This window comes from Saccopteryx bilineata, chromosome 4, assembly GCF_036850765.1.
Source record: "Saccopteryx bilineata isolate mSacBil1 chromosome 4, mSacBil1_pri_phased_curated, whole genome shotgun sequence".
In the NCBI taxonomy this organism is placed as follows: Eukaryota; Metazoa; Chordata; class Mammalia; order Chiroptera; family Emballonuridae; genus Saccopteryx; species Saccopteryx bilineata.
This window is the reverse complement of record NC_089493.1, coordinates 181,326,305-181,340,305: the sequence shown is the minus strand read 5'-3', so window position 1 is coordinate 181,340,305 and position 14,001 is coordinate 181,326,305. Positions and strand designations below refer to the sequence as shown.

Below are 14,001 nucleotides of genomic sequence, written 5' to 3'. Positions count from 1 at the left end.
TTTTTTCAATTACAGTAGACCAGGGGTCGGGAACCTATGGCTCACGAGCCAGATGTGGCTCTTTTGATGGCTGCATCTGGCTCACAGACAAATCTTTAATTAAAAAAATAATAACGTTAAAAATATGAAACATTCTCATGTATTACAATCCATTCATTTCCTACTACTCATGTTCATGGTTGCGGGTGGCTGGAGCCAATCACAGCTGTCTTCCGGGACAACATCAAATTTTTATTGGATAACGCGTAATGTACATGGGTCGTTGTATGGCTCTCATGGAATTACATTTTTTTTTTTTTGTATTTTTCTGAAGCTGGAAACGGGGACAGTCAGACAGACTCCCACATGCACCCGACCGGGATCCACCCGGCACGCCCACCAGGGGCGATGCTCTGCCCACCAGGGGGCGATGCTCTGTCCCTCCGGGGCGTCGCTATGCCGCGACCAGAGCCACTCTAGCGCCTGGGGCAGAGGCCAAGGAGCCATCCCCAGTGCCCGGGCCATCTTTGCTCCAATGGAGCCTTGGTTGCGGGAGGGGAAGAGAGAGACAGAGAGGAAGGAGGGAGGGGGGTGGAGAAGCAAATGGGCGCTTCTCCTATGTGCCCTGGCCGGGAATCACCGGGTCCCCCGCACGCCAGACCGACGCTCTACCGCTGAGCCAACCGGCCAGGGCACCTGGAATTACATTTTAAAATATGTGGCATTCATGGCTCTCTCAGCCAAAAAGTTTCCCAACCCCTGCAGCAGACATTCAATATTATGTCAAGTATATAAGGGGCTATGTGGTTTCTGGCTGGGTGGTTCAGTGGATGGAGCATCATCCTGGCACGCCAAGGTTGCAGGTTCGATCCCCAGTCAGGGCACATACAAGAAGTAACAAATGAGTGCACAGCTAAATGGAACAATGAATTAACACTTCTCTCTCTCTCTCTCCCCCCCCCCCCCCGCTCCCTCCTTACATCACTCCTACCAGAGGAAACTATACTATGAGCAGCCGTATGGAGGGAACCATGTGGCGAGAAACTGACGCCTACTGCCAACAACCAAATGAGTGAGCTTAAAAGCGGACACTTCAGAAGCTGCAGCCCCCGCTGACAGCTTGACTGCAACATCATAAGAAACTCTGAAATGAGAACCACTCAGCTCAGCCATTCCCAGATCCCTGGTTTTCAGAAACCATGAGAAATAATAAGTGTTCGTGTTTTAAGTGGCTATGTCTTGGGGTAATTTGCTACACAGCAACAGATCATTAATATAGATAGCTAATCTCCAAAGACTGCCCCTTCCTATCCCTGAGTATGGCTCTTCATATCAGGAGACGGAGTTTATTTCTCCTCCATTTAAATCCGGCTGCCCCGTGATTGGTTTGAGCAATGGAAGGCTGCAGCAGTGACATTGGGAACTTGTGAGCCCAGATCTTAAAAGGACTAGCACCTTCAACTTCCTTCCACTCGAAACTCAGACACACGCTTTGAGCAGCAAAAGCCACACGGAAAGGACACGTGGAGGAGACTCCAGGTGCTACTTGGCATCCCCAGCTGAGCTCCCAGCCAACAGCCAGCCCTGACTCTGCACCATGTGAGGGAGCTGTCTCGGCCATCCCGCCCAGTTGAGCCCCTCGGATCACTGCAGCCTTCTGCCACACCTTGTGAACCATAACTGCCCTGTCAACCCAAAGAATCATGAAAAAATAATAAACAGGTGTTGTTATTTTAAGCCACAAATTTTAAGGGGAATTTTTATGTAGCAATAGATAACTAAAACATACTGTCTTAGGCGAATGAATTCATTCTTTAGTGAAATGACTCTGAGCATTAGTCTGTAAGCGAGGCATAGGTATAGCTAGATATGTCCTAAGGATGTTTCCAGGCAAAGAGCTCATGCCACATAAGACAGTGCCGCACCTGCATCTCCTTCCCATCTACCGTGAAATTAGGTATGGTTGTAAAACACCTGTGTGAACAAGCTTGTTCGCTTGTACTTTGCCTGATTCGTACGTGGGCACGTGGTGGCGCCACCTGTGTCTAGTCTAAGTAAGGCTAGGGGCGCTTGCCCTCAGGGAGGATGGCGGGTTGTGGATTGCCTGCCCGCCACTCTGAGGGGCCGTTCGTTCACCTGCTGCCGTGAGAAGCAGTTTTTCCTACCTGTTTGCTCATCCACCATTGTGAGACTCAGTTAAACGGGAATGGCCCAATGCTTTCTGGCTCTGCAGTTTCTCTACTGTCTGCCTGAATCCAATGTGGGCCTGCCTGCTCTCGGCCACCGGCTTTACAGGTATCTACCACTTAGGCTTTTTGACATTGGCTCCTCCAATTGCATTCCTGCTTCTCATCACAAAAGGAAGAACTAACATTTACTGATCTGCTAGGAGCCAGGCACTGGCCTAACCCTTTACTTCTGATTTTATTAAATTAACACAGCCTCGGAGCTATGTCCTCCCCTCTCCACATGGGCAAACTGGTGCCTGGAAAAGTACAGAACTCGCCCAAGCTCACGGAGAGGGAATAGAGGGTGGAGCCACCATGGGACCAGGGCAGTCCAACTCCTCATCCATGCCGCTAGCCACTGCTCCACACTACCCTCAGTCCTGCCAGATAAATGCTATTATTACCTCCATTTTAAGAACAAGAAACCTGAGGCTTAAGGATAGTGAGTCCTGGCACCAAGTTCACGCTTAAAGGGACAAGGTAGAAGGAAAACTAACACCTACATCCTTAAACAGAACCCTTTCCCACATCCCTGCACCCGGAGAACACTGAGATGGCGGCAGGGTGTGGTCCAGCCCCTTACCCTCCACTCTTCTCAGCTCTTCCTCCTCAGGTATTGTAAAGGCATGGGTCAGTGAGTCACACACCCGCAGGGTGAACGCCGCCGCTCCGCAGTCCCCCCCGCCCAACCCCGCATCTGCGGTGTGAACGCGGCCGCTCCGCAGTCCCGTCCCCCCCCCACCTGCGGTGTGAATGCGGCCACTCCGCAGTCCCGTCCCCCCCCACCTGCGGTGTGAATGCGGCCACTCCGCAGTCCCCCCCACCCCCACCTGCGGTGTGAACGCGGCCGCTCCGCAGTCCCGTCCCCCCCCACCTGCGGTGTGAATGCGGCCACTCCGCAGTCCCCCCCCCCCGCACTTGTGGTGTGAACGGGGCCACTCCGCAGTCCCCCCCCCCCCCACCTGCGGTGTGAACGCGGCCGCTCCGCGGTCCCGTCCCCCCCCCCCCAGCACCTGCGGTGTGAACGCGGCCGCTCCGCAGTCCTCTCGCTTCCCTTTAGTAGAACATTAGAACTTAGAAAAATTCCTTAGAGTTCTTTCAATATTCTGTAAGCAGCAAACACAGATCTGCCCCTAACTCCCCACACTGTTCCAGGCCCACTGAGTACCCCCCCCCGTATCCGCGGAGGACACGCTCCAATACCCCCAATAGACGCTTGAAACCAAAAACAGAACTGACTCCCCCACATCCACACACACACTCTTTTTCCTATACATACACAGCTGTGATACAGTTTAATTGATAAATTAGACACAGTAAGAGATTAACAACAACAATAACATAGAACAACTGTAACAACATACTGTGAAAAAAGTTATATGATTGTGGTCTCTCTCTCTCTCTCTCCCCCTCAAAATATCTCGTACTCTACGCACCCTTCACCTTGTGACGATGTGAGATGATAAAAGGCCGAGGTGGAGAGATGAAGTAAGGAGAACGATGCAGGCATTTGTGACACGGCGTCAGGTGACTGGAAGGGCGACCTGAACAGCAGCCCCGAATACTACGACAGTCGCTCTGCTGACCAAGATGGCTACTAAGTAACTACGTTCCGGAGCGTGAAGATGCGGAAGAGATGATTCACACGAGATTGCGCGGGATTTCATCACGCTCCTCAGAGCAGCCTATGATTTAAAACTAGTGAATTTTTTACTTCTGGAATTTTCCATTTAATATTTTCGGACCTCAGTCAGTTGCCTGCAGGTAACTGAAACCACGGGTATGTGGGGACTACCATATAACGGCACACTTGAGTCTTTGCAACAGGGCCCCTCAAACCTGGAATGTTGACCACCTGGCCTCTTTCAGGGAAAGTTTGCCCACCCCTAGACTAGAAGAAAAATCTCTGTTGTACGGCATGTTATTAAACTGCACTTTGCCCATCTTTGAGTGATGTTTTAATAGAAGTTAATGTAAAACGTTCTGGGAGCGCCATTAGACTTTAAGAGGTCCTATATACATGGTTTATTGCTGCCATCTAGATAAAGATGAGGCTTCATATTGCAAATAAACTATTCAAACTATATTCATTCAAAAATTAGAACTTTTATAAAATAATATGACTTTAGGTTTTTTTCTCTTGCAGTCAGAATTCAATCACATAACAGAACCACGAGCGCTATTCCAGGAACTGGAAACTTTTTAAGAAGTAGAAATGGGAAGGTTATTAAGTTTATTATAGGAATAATCCTTTACATAATTATGGGAGAAGCTGAGGAAGAAAAGTTCTGAAAAGGGTGACTGGAGGGTCAGGAGAAAGTCGCCAAGCAGGCTTCCGCAAGCCCAGCCGGCAGAAACCAGCCGGAACAGAGCAGGGAAGCGAGGAAGGTTCGGAAAAAAACAGGCCTACGCAGGTCTGTGCTGATCACTCTTCTCCCTTTGTAAGAGTTCCACTTGCATCCATTCAAAGAACATAAACGCACCCCAAAATTCTGCCCTTGGAGAAGGAATCGCGCTTTGTCTTTCAATCACAGTGTGAAGGGTCCTCACTCAAACCCATCTTCACCCCTGTCTGTAAGATGTGACAATGACAGTCGAGTTTCAGTTCTCTGCAGAGGCTCTTGTCTCACTCCGAAGTGTTCAAGCCTCAACTTTACAGATTCTGCCAAACTTCCAGGACAGTGGTTAGGGGAGTGACGATTTTAAAACATGTTTCAAGTTCTTGGACACTTCTCCCACAAAATATGAACTCTAATTCAACCTCCCTTGATTACGGGCTGGCCTCGGGGACTTCTTCTGACCGGCAGAATGCAGCGGTAGCCATGGCTAGGTCATAGAAAGCCACACCGCTTTTACTCAGCCTTCCCTCTCTCCGGAGAATGAGCGCCCCTGGAGCCCTGAGCCATCACGCTCAAAGGCCAGTGACCCTGAGGCCGCCATGCTGGGGAGTCTGCTCAGAGAGGCCGTGCAGACCTAGAGAGAGATGTCTGTGGGGCCTGGTTAATGCAGCTCCGCCTGTCAGAGATGCCCAGCCTGGGCTGGGAGCCGTTCTCGGGCGCTGTCCCTGTCCAGCCTCCACGCCGCGCCAGCCTCACCTGGTACAGCAGAAATGAGCTTGTCCACCAGCCCTGTTCAGACTACAGACCTATGAGGAAAATAAATGTTGTTGAGGGACAAGTCATAAGTTTTGAGAAGAGTCATTACATAGACATCGTCACTGAAACAGGATGCAAAGCAATTGTCCAAGTAAGCTGTCGAGTTCTAACTCAGAGCAGGGTTAGGTTGAGCTGCCCAAGATAAAAATGTGTATGTACACTGGTCTAGCACTATGGAAGTTTGTTCAGCTGTGTCATATATCCCCCCAACAAATATCTGTGAAATGTCTACTTAGCATGCAAAGACAGATCCCATGGCAAAGACAGAAATGACCTCTGCCTTGGAGCTCTCCGGCCACTGTGGGTTAGACACTGAAGGAGTCATTTATGGGCTTTTCAGAAGGGAAAGCCCCGGATGCTCTGTCACATAGTAAGTCCCATGTCTTTCCTGGAAATCTTTTTTTAAAAATCAGAATTATTGTTTTTTCTTAAAAAAAAAAAAAAAAAGAGATTTTAAAGAGAAGAAGGAGACAGAGAGAAAGAGACATTGATTTGCTGTCCCACTTATTTATGCATTCACTGGTTGATTCTTGTATGTGCCCTGACCGGGGATCGAACCTACAGCCTTGGTGTATCGGGATGATGCTCTAACCAGCTAAGCTACCCGGTCAGGACTCCTGGAAATTTCTTAAAATTGCATTCCCCTTAATTGGTAAGAGTCTTTTAAATTCTGGCAATGTTCCAGATATACAGAGGGGAATAAAAGAGAAAGATATCAGTTAACAAAGTTAACCCGTGCAGGCTTCCTGGGTTTCAAGGGTTTATGGTGGCTGCTTTCAACTGTGGCTGTCAGCTGTCCTTTCTCTGGATTAAACGTACGTGGACAAGATGCTAATTGTACGCTTTTCCTGTGCCTACTGTGGAATTATTTATTATGATGAAACTAGACGGTCATCTTGTCCGAGAAACACGGCCCTGCAGAGTTTCGTGTATTTCAGCCGATTTACACTTCGGCTGCAAATCGAAATGACTCCCAAGATCTACATTAGAAGCTACAAGCTTGCTCATCAGGCTGCTGATAATGAAGTTTGCTAACCATTCTAGCACAGAAAGTAGAATTATGAAAACTGATTCAGTCTAATTATCAAAGGGTCGGGGGTTTTTCCACTCTTCTCAAAATGCAGCCATTGAAGCGGCTTAAAAACTCGTTGTCCCGAATTTAAATTGCCTATTGCCAAGGCTCAGTGACTGCTCCAGGAACGAAGAGAGGTGCTTAAAATCTCCGGACTCTTTGATTACAGGTACTGCCGACAGCCGTCTGCTCGGTCGTGTACAACTGCGCAGTTAAAACAAATGGTGGCACGTAAAAGGCTGACTGAGGTGGATTCAGCCAGCGGGCAGAATGCCAGTGTGTTAGCAGGAAGTGCTAGGCATGGTGGGGAAAACGATGAACAGGAAAAGCACAGGCCCCCAAGCAACACCCCCCCCCGGGAGCCTATGGCCTGGTGGGGGAGAAGGACAAGCACGTGGTGACCCGTCACACAGTGCGACGAGCAGCGTTCCAGGGGAGCTGCTCAGAGTGGTGCGGGGTCAGGGAAAGCCAACCTGAGGAAGCAGCCTCCAAGCTTAAGGCTGGGGAGGACTCAGCAAAGCCCAGACGCGGGCACAAGCGGGAGAAGCAATCATGGCTCAGGCTGAGTCAGGTTCAAGCTGACACACATGAGCGACTCAGAATGTTAGAACAACAACAGCAGCAATAAATCAGAATGATCGGACGATTAGGAGGCCGAACGACGAGAAGTGAGGCTGACCAGGTAAGGAAAAGGGTCAGCCCGGTCATGAAGTGCCCTACGAGCCATTTTCAAAAGGTTCAACTTTCTAATCCTTAGAGTTCATTTCTAACACGGAACAGACATGTTTAGTTAGCACCTCAAACTTTAAGAAAAAGAAACAGAGAAAGAGATACTCACTTGTATGAGGCTCCTTAAAAATCAGATATACGAGGGAGCTGGTTCTTCTCTGGTCCTGGGTCAAGAAGACAGAGACTATGCCGTTCTGTTCCCGTGCTCCACGCCGTGGCTGCTCACTCCGCCGGCTCAGCCCTGGCCTCTCGGCGCCCAGCAGATTAGAGGAGAGGCCACAGAATCAAGTCTGAAAACGTGGGGAAATATCAACCTCCGTTCTCAACAAAAAAATTTGCCAGAAAAAAAGATAAGAATTATTATATTTCTGACAAACACAAGAGGAGGTAAATATTGAGAGTTTAGAGATGGCAAAGATTTTCTTTTGAATGTAAGAAAGACTCCTTCCTGTCTACAATATTTATGCCTTTTATCTGGGTCTCAGGAAAATCATGTTTCCTATAGTTTAGTCTATAACACACGTGAATACGCTATCATTGCTTGGTAACAACCAGTTGTACTGTAGGCAGAGTAGTTACACACCCGGAAGTTTACTGAGTCAGAGACGACCACCTCTCCTGCATGTGCCCTGTTTGCGGAAACAGCTGGACCAAGGGTAGGCTGTCTCCTAGACTGAAGGCTGGATGTGTGGTATACCCAGCTGGGTGCCGGCGAAGAGAAAATAGAGATGAATTAAATATAAGTTACAGTCCATTGAAAGTCCGGGCACATGCCTGATGACCCGTGCCAGGCAGGGCTTCAGGAGTAAACACAATTCTGTATTCTGGGAAAATGTCACCTATTTCCAAACCACCCAGGCGAAATGCAGGATAAAGCAGCCCCTTCACTTAATACTGAGTACGCAAAAGGACAAGTATGTCGGGGTTTCCTATTGCTACTATGACAAATAACTTAGTGGTTTAAAACTATGCAAATGTAGTATCTTATAGTTCTAGAGATGAGAAGCCCAAAATGGGTCTTACAGGCTGAAGTCAGGTGTGAAGAAGTCAGCAGCTCTGGCTAGGGTGGCTTAGTTGGTTGGAGCGTCGTCTGGATGCACCAGGGTTGCAGGTTTGATCTCCGGTCCGGGCGCATACAAGAGTTGACTGGTGAATGCATGACCAGATCGAGCAACAAGTCAAAGTCTCTCTCTCTCTCTCTCTCTCTCTTTTAATTAAAATTAAAATAATTTTAAGGCTGCATTCCTTCTGGAGCCTCTAGGGGAAAATCCACTCTGGCCTTTCCCAGCTTTGAGAGACCCCCACATTCCCTGGCTCGCCCCACCTCCTAGCGCTGTTGGGTTATCTCGTCTCCTTTTTCACCTCCCCTGCCTCCTTCTTTCTCTCCTAACGACATTGTCCCCACCCAGGTAATCCAAGATAATCTCCCCGTTTCAAAGGCCATAAATCCAGTCACATCTCCAAGTCCCATTCTGCCGTGTAAAGGAACACAGTCTCGGGGTCCTGGGCTAGGACAGAGACACCTCTTGCGGGGGCATTGCTCTGCCTGCTGCAACAGGAAGAGAAGAGACTATAGGATGTGAGGGCAAACGCTCCGGTTTGCTCGCCCTCCGCCGCAGCCAAGTCCCGGCTCATCAGCGGTGCTCAGTCGGCACCTGTGGAACCGCGGAGTCCGTGGAGACGCAAACACCGGAGGTGCGCTACTTCCTGCAGTAAGTCCTCGTGTGAATAAGGTGGGGACGGTTCCAAGATCTGTAATTTGCTGTCTTCCAAAAATGAAGGACTGAATGGGTACCAAGTTTCAGTTTGGGAAGATGAAAAAGTTCTGGAGACGGGTGGCGGCGATGGTCGCACAACAATATGAATGCACGTAATGTCAATGAATTGTGCGTTTAAAAGTGGTAAATGTGGCGCAATGGGGAAAGCATCAACCTGGAACGCTGAGGTCGCTGGTTCAAACCCCAGGCTTGCCTGGTCAAGGCACATATGGGAGTTGATGCTTTCTGCTTCTTCCCCCTTTCTCTCTCTCTGTCTCCTCTCTCTAAAATGAATAAAAAATAAAAATGGTAAATGTTATGTTTTGTGTATTCTATCACAATAGAAGAATATGAAGGACTAGTTGAAGCAAGCTGCAAGTCAAGAGAAAAAGTACACAGTGGCCCCTGACCAAAATAATAACATCTAACTATAAAATAATTTGTAATAATTATAAATAATCTTGTAATATCCTGAAAAGGCTGACCTGTGGTGGCGCAGTGGATAAAGGATCGACCTGGAATGCCAAGGTCGCTGGTTCCAAACCCTGAGCTTCCCAGCCAAGGCACATATGACAAACAATGACTTACAAGTTGATGCTTCCCACTCCTCCCCAACCCGCTTTCTCTTTCTCTCCTCTCTCAAATAAATAAAATGAAATACTCAAGTAATTCCCTGAAAAGGCAGGTCTGGAATATCCTCAGTCCTGCAGCTGAATCTTGCTGTTGCTATGTGTTTTCCACCGAAAGCATTAGGATTTTATCACAGGTTATGTCCACGAAGCCGAAATGTTTTCCGGACGCTTTTTAAGTTACACTAGCTAGCAGAGGAGGCATCAGTCAAGCAAGCGATTTCTACTGGGGCCTTTGATTGATTTTCTAAGTGCCTATTCTCATTCACATCATGGTTTCAAACTCTCATTCACACACATTCTCTCTTTCTAACACACACACAAACTTGTCCATGCACACGCACATGCACACACCTGGACACACCTGGACACAAAGTCAATACCCACATGGTGTCAAAATACTCAATGGGTTCATAGATGAAAACCAGCCTTGCTGCTTGAACGGCCTTCCCACAGACTCAACAGTCAGGATGTGGAGTGAATTTCTCACTTATTTATCAGTTCACTTGGGGAAACTGTACACACAGTTTTAAACAGACCATTCTCAGAATAGATGGTCAACTTTTATCCCAAAGTAACAGCTAGGAACTAATTAGGGCCATTCTCTTCCATTGGGCATATTACTCGTGCTAATCTGTGAATAGAAGAGTCCAATTGTGGGGAAGGTTAGCAACCCCAAATAACACACCCATAAGGTTTATTAGGCTTCTGCCAACACCTTCAGGCTGCTTTAATTGCTTCTTCGGGGCTGGCTTCACGCTGAGAATGGAGTCATTTCCAGTGCTCGCGTCTAGTTCTCTCAGCATCAGGTGCAGAAGGAGGGGAAGGGCACAGAAAACGTGGGTCACTACTAAACCTGGAAGAGAGCTTTTTTAAGTAGCTTAGCATTGCACAACAAAAATCAACAGAATAGAACCCGGAGCCCAAAGCTTTCTTATTCAAAGTCTACCACATTTCTACTACATCACATACTGAATCCTCAACAAATATCGAACAGTTCTTCCTATATCCTAGCCCCTTTCAGCAGCCATCTCTCTCCTGCTCTTAGGGGAGAACAGTCCCCTGCCACACACACCTATTAAGAAAGGAAGCATTATGTGGAACGAGTTTCCATGCCAACTGTACAGCTAGAATTTGCAGGATGCTTGCTCTGTGGCTGGACCTGTGTTAAATGTTTTACATGCATTATTGACATATGGAATCTTTTTTCTTAGATGTGATCGACGATATTGAGGTCTGAGAAGTCATTAGCAAAACCAGGATTTATGTATGGTGAATTTATGTCACCAGACTGAGCTCCAGATCTTTCTTGTTCCACCACATTGCCTTTGGGGCCATGACTCCATTCTCCCTACTTTAGTGAATGTCAGTAAGAGGAGTACAATGTTGACTTTGCCATGTAAGCAAAGCACGCCAGGGAGGGAATGAAGACAGCAGAACAAGGAGCCCTTAACCAGGGGAAGAAAGGACTTTTCTATGAACAATGCTCTCTTACATGTTCCTTTCAAAGAATTTCTTTATGGCAGCAAGGACCCAATGAAATACATTTGTGTTGGAAAGCACAAGAGTGCATCAATGTTTTGTCTGTGCTTTCTAAGCCCTGCTTGAAGGCGCTTGGTAGGCGCTGCTCCTTCCAGCATGAAACTAGACCTGACCCTAAGAGATACATAAGAAAAGACGGACCCAGAGTCGGTCTCCATCATGTCACAAAGTCCTCTCGCTCCTTTAGCCACCATCCAAAAACACCTTAAACAAGTAGGCTAGATATTTCTTAAGAGATTTGTTCACAAGACGTTCTTTTTTTTTTAATGAGGCTGGATTAAAAATCCTCCTGTGGAAATAGCCATCCCAGTTTAATGTTATTTCCTGTCTCAAGATCCCCAGGACAGAGAGCGCTGACTCAGGGGCACCCCTCTGCAAAGTCAGGGAAGGTGTGGGGTGCAGGGTGGGCAGGCTTTTGTAGAGATTCTGGTCCACAATCAAGGGAAGATTTAAGCCAGATCTTGATTTTTCTTTTCCTTTCTTTCACTTCCTTTTTCTTAGTCACTAAAAATCACCCAAGAGATTTCTGAAATCCTTCTACAGCCAAAAAAAACACTAGAGGTCTAAAAGGAGAGATTCTAAGCTCTTGATTTTTAGCTTTGTAAAAAGAAATCTTTTTCCCTGGAATTGAGCAGAGAAGCACCCCATCCGTGGTCAACAACCTTGAAAGACACTGATGGGGCACATGAGTGTGGCAGAATCTGTGTTCTCCTTCGGAAGTGGCAGAAAATCACACCGTTGTTAGGCTGAGCCTCTAGCCCGCAAGCCAGGTTGGCGGAGGAAACTTCTCCTGGATGAGATTTGTGTACAGAAAATCCCTCGGTGGACAGCATGCCCTTTCCAGGGAATCTGGAGCCCGAGTGTGAGAAGAATCAGAGTCGAGTGCAACAAACAGCCCCACGTGCATTTTGTCCCTATTGCTTGAGCTTGTCATATTTAAAGCATTAAAGAGAAGAGTTCAGTCTTTACTGACAGGTCTACCGGAGACCTTGTTTCTGTCCTCTTGCTGGTTACAGCATGTGAAACCCCAGGAGAATTCCACCTCATCTGACCGGCACCTGGCCTCGGGTCAAATGGGGAAGTTAGCTGTCCTCACACTGGCCCTGCCACCACAGCCATGAGGAATCAAGCCCAGGCCTTATTGTCCTCCTCTGCAAAACGAGGGTTTCGATGAAGCCAGCTCTCCCATTCATCTAAGGCTCTACAGCCTAGCTTTCTACATTTGTCTTTGGTCCCCTTTTAATTCCCTTCATATCGAGTCCCTCTCCCCCGGTTCTGTCATTTGACTACTTCATTCTAAAGCGAAAGGGTTTCGCCTAGACTTCTGTAAATGACGATGTCTGCATATACTACCTGACTTAAAACACACTCAAAGCCAAGAGGAGAAAGGTACTAATATCTTCGTTTAGCTGATTCAGAGACTGAGACTCAGAGAGATTAAAATACTTGCCTAAAATCGAAGCTAAAGAAGAGAGCCGTGCCCTGGCCAGGCAGCTAAGTTGGTGTGAGAAGGGTCCCACTACACCAAGGTTACAGGTTCGACCCCCAGTCAGGGCACACACAGAATCCAACAATGAGTGCAGGGCTGGGTGAAACGACAAATCAATGTTTCTCTCTCTCTCTCCTTCTCTCTCAAATTTTTTTATAGATTTTATTTATTTATTTAGAGAGAAAAGATAGAGAGAGACAGAGAGAGACCGAAAACGTGGGGTAGGAACAAAAAGCATCAACTCGTAGTAGTTGCTTCTGATAGGTGCCTTGACCGGGCAAGCCTGGGGTTTCGAACCGGCAACCTCAGCATTCCAGATCGACACTTTATCCACTGTGTCACCACAAGTCAGGCTCTCTAAAATAAATTATTTAATTTTTTTTAAAGAAGAAGGTCATATCAGTGGTAGTCAATCTAGTCCCTACCGCCCCACTAAGGGGTGTTCCGGCTTTCATGGTGGGTGGTAGCAGAGCAACCAAAGTTAAATAAAAAGATAGATTTAACTATAGTAAGTTGTTTTATAAAGATTTATTCTGCCAAACTTAGCAAAAATCTGACATAAAGTACTTGGTGCCTGACCTGTGGTGGCGCAGTGGATAAAGCGTTAACCTGGAAACACTGAGGTTGCCGGTTCAAAACCCTGGGCTTGCCTGGTCAAGGCGCATATGGGAGTTGATGCTTCCTGCTCCTCCCCTCTTCTCTCTCTCTCTCTCTCCTCTCTATAATGAATAAATAAAATCTAAAAAAAAAAAAAAAAAAATTAAAAAAAGTACTTGGTAAGTAATTATTACTATATGCTTTAACTTGCTGTAACTCTGCTTTATAAATTTTATAAAGTAAAGTTACTTCCCTACTTCCTAAATCACCATTACTGTGGAACCGTGGGCAGTTAGAAAATTTTACTAACAGAGATACAAAAGTGGGCGGCAGGTATAGAAAGGTTGACTACCCCGTCATAGCTGAGCCCAGGTCCGTGGTACTCTGAAGCTCACACTCTCCTCACTACGCCCTGTGCTCTGCCTGTGGGCCCGGATCTCTCCGTAATCATCCCGGGCAAATGGCTCTTCAGCTCCGCATGAAACCCCCAAAGTGGGCTCTGTTCCCCGTCAACACTCACTTGTCCTATCTCTCGTTTCCTCCAGTGCCTATCAGTTTTGAACATATTTTCTTTCTAACTGATAAAGGGCTTAGTACATACTACAACCCACTTATAAAAAAAAAAAAGAGGAAGAAACCAGAGACAACATCAGAGTATATAGAGGAAAGGCCCAAATACAGCCCATCAAAACTCACCACTTTTTAGGCTATCGTATAAAATCATCAACCACTAAAATATCTCTGAATTATCTTTGGTTAATGTATGAACTCTGGTCAAAACTAAGATAAGATGTTTTCTTCCACAACAAGAATACAAGTTGATT

At 47.1% G+C, this 14,001-nt stretch overlaps 1 protein-coding gene across 1 annotated transcript in view; it reads right to left on the bottom strand.

The window, feature by feature from the left end:
* Positions 1-4,421: 4,421 nt before the first annotated feature.
* Positions 4,422-14,001, bottom strand: part of LSM11 (LSM11, U7 small nuclear RNA associated) — a 152,765-nt gene continuing 143,185 nt past the window's right edge. The window contains exons 6-7 of the transcript XR_010731070.1: positions 7,273-7,453; positions 4,422-5,352 (exon numbers count right to left, since the gene is read on the bottom strand). The gene's annotated coding sequence lies outside the window, so the exon portion shown is untranslated. The remainder of the gene's footprint in view (positions 5,353-7,272; positions 7,454-14,001) is intronic.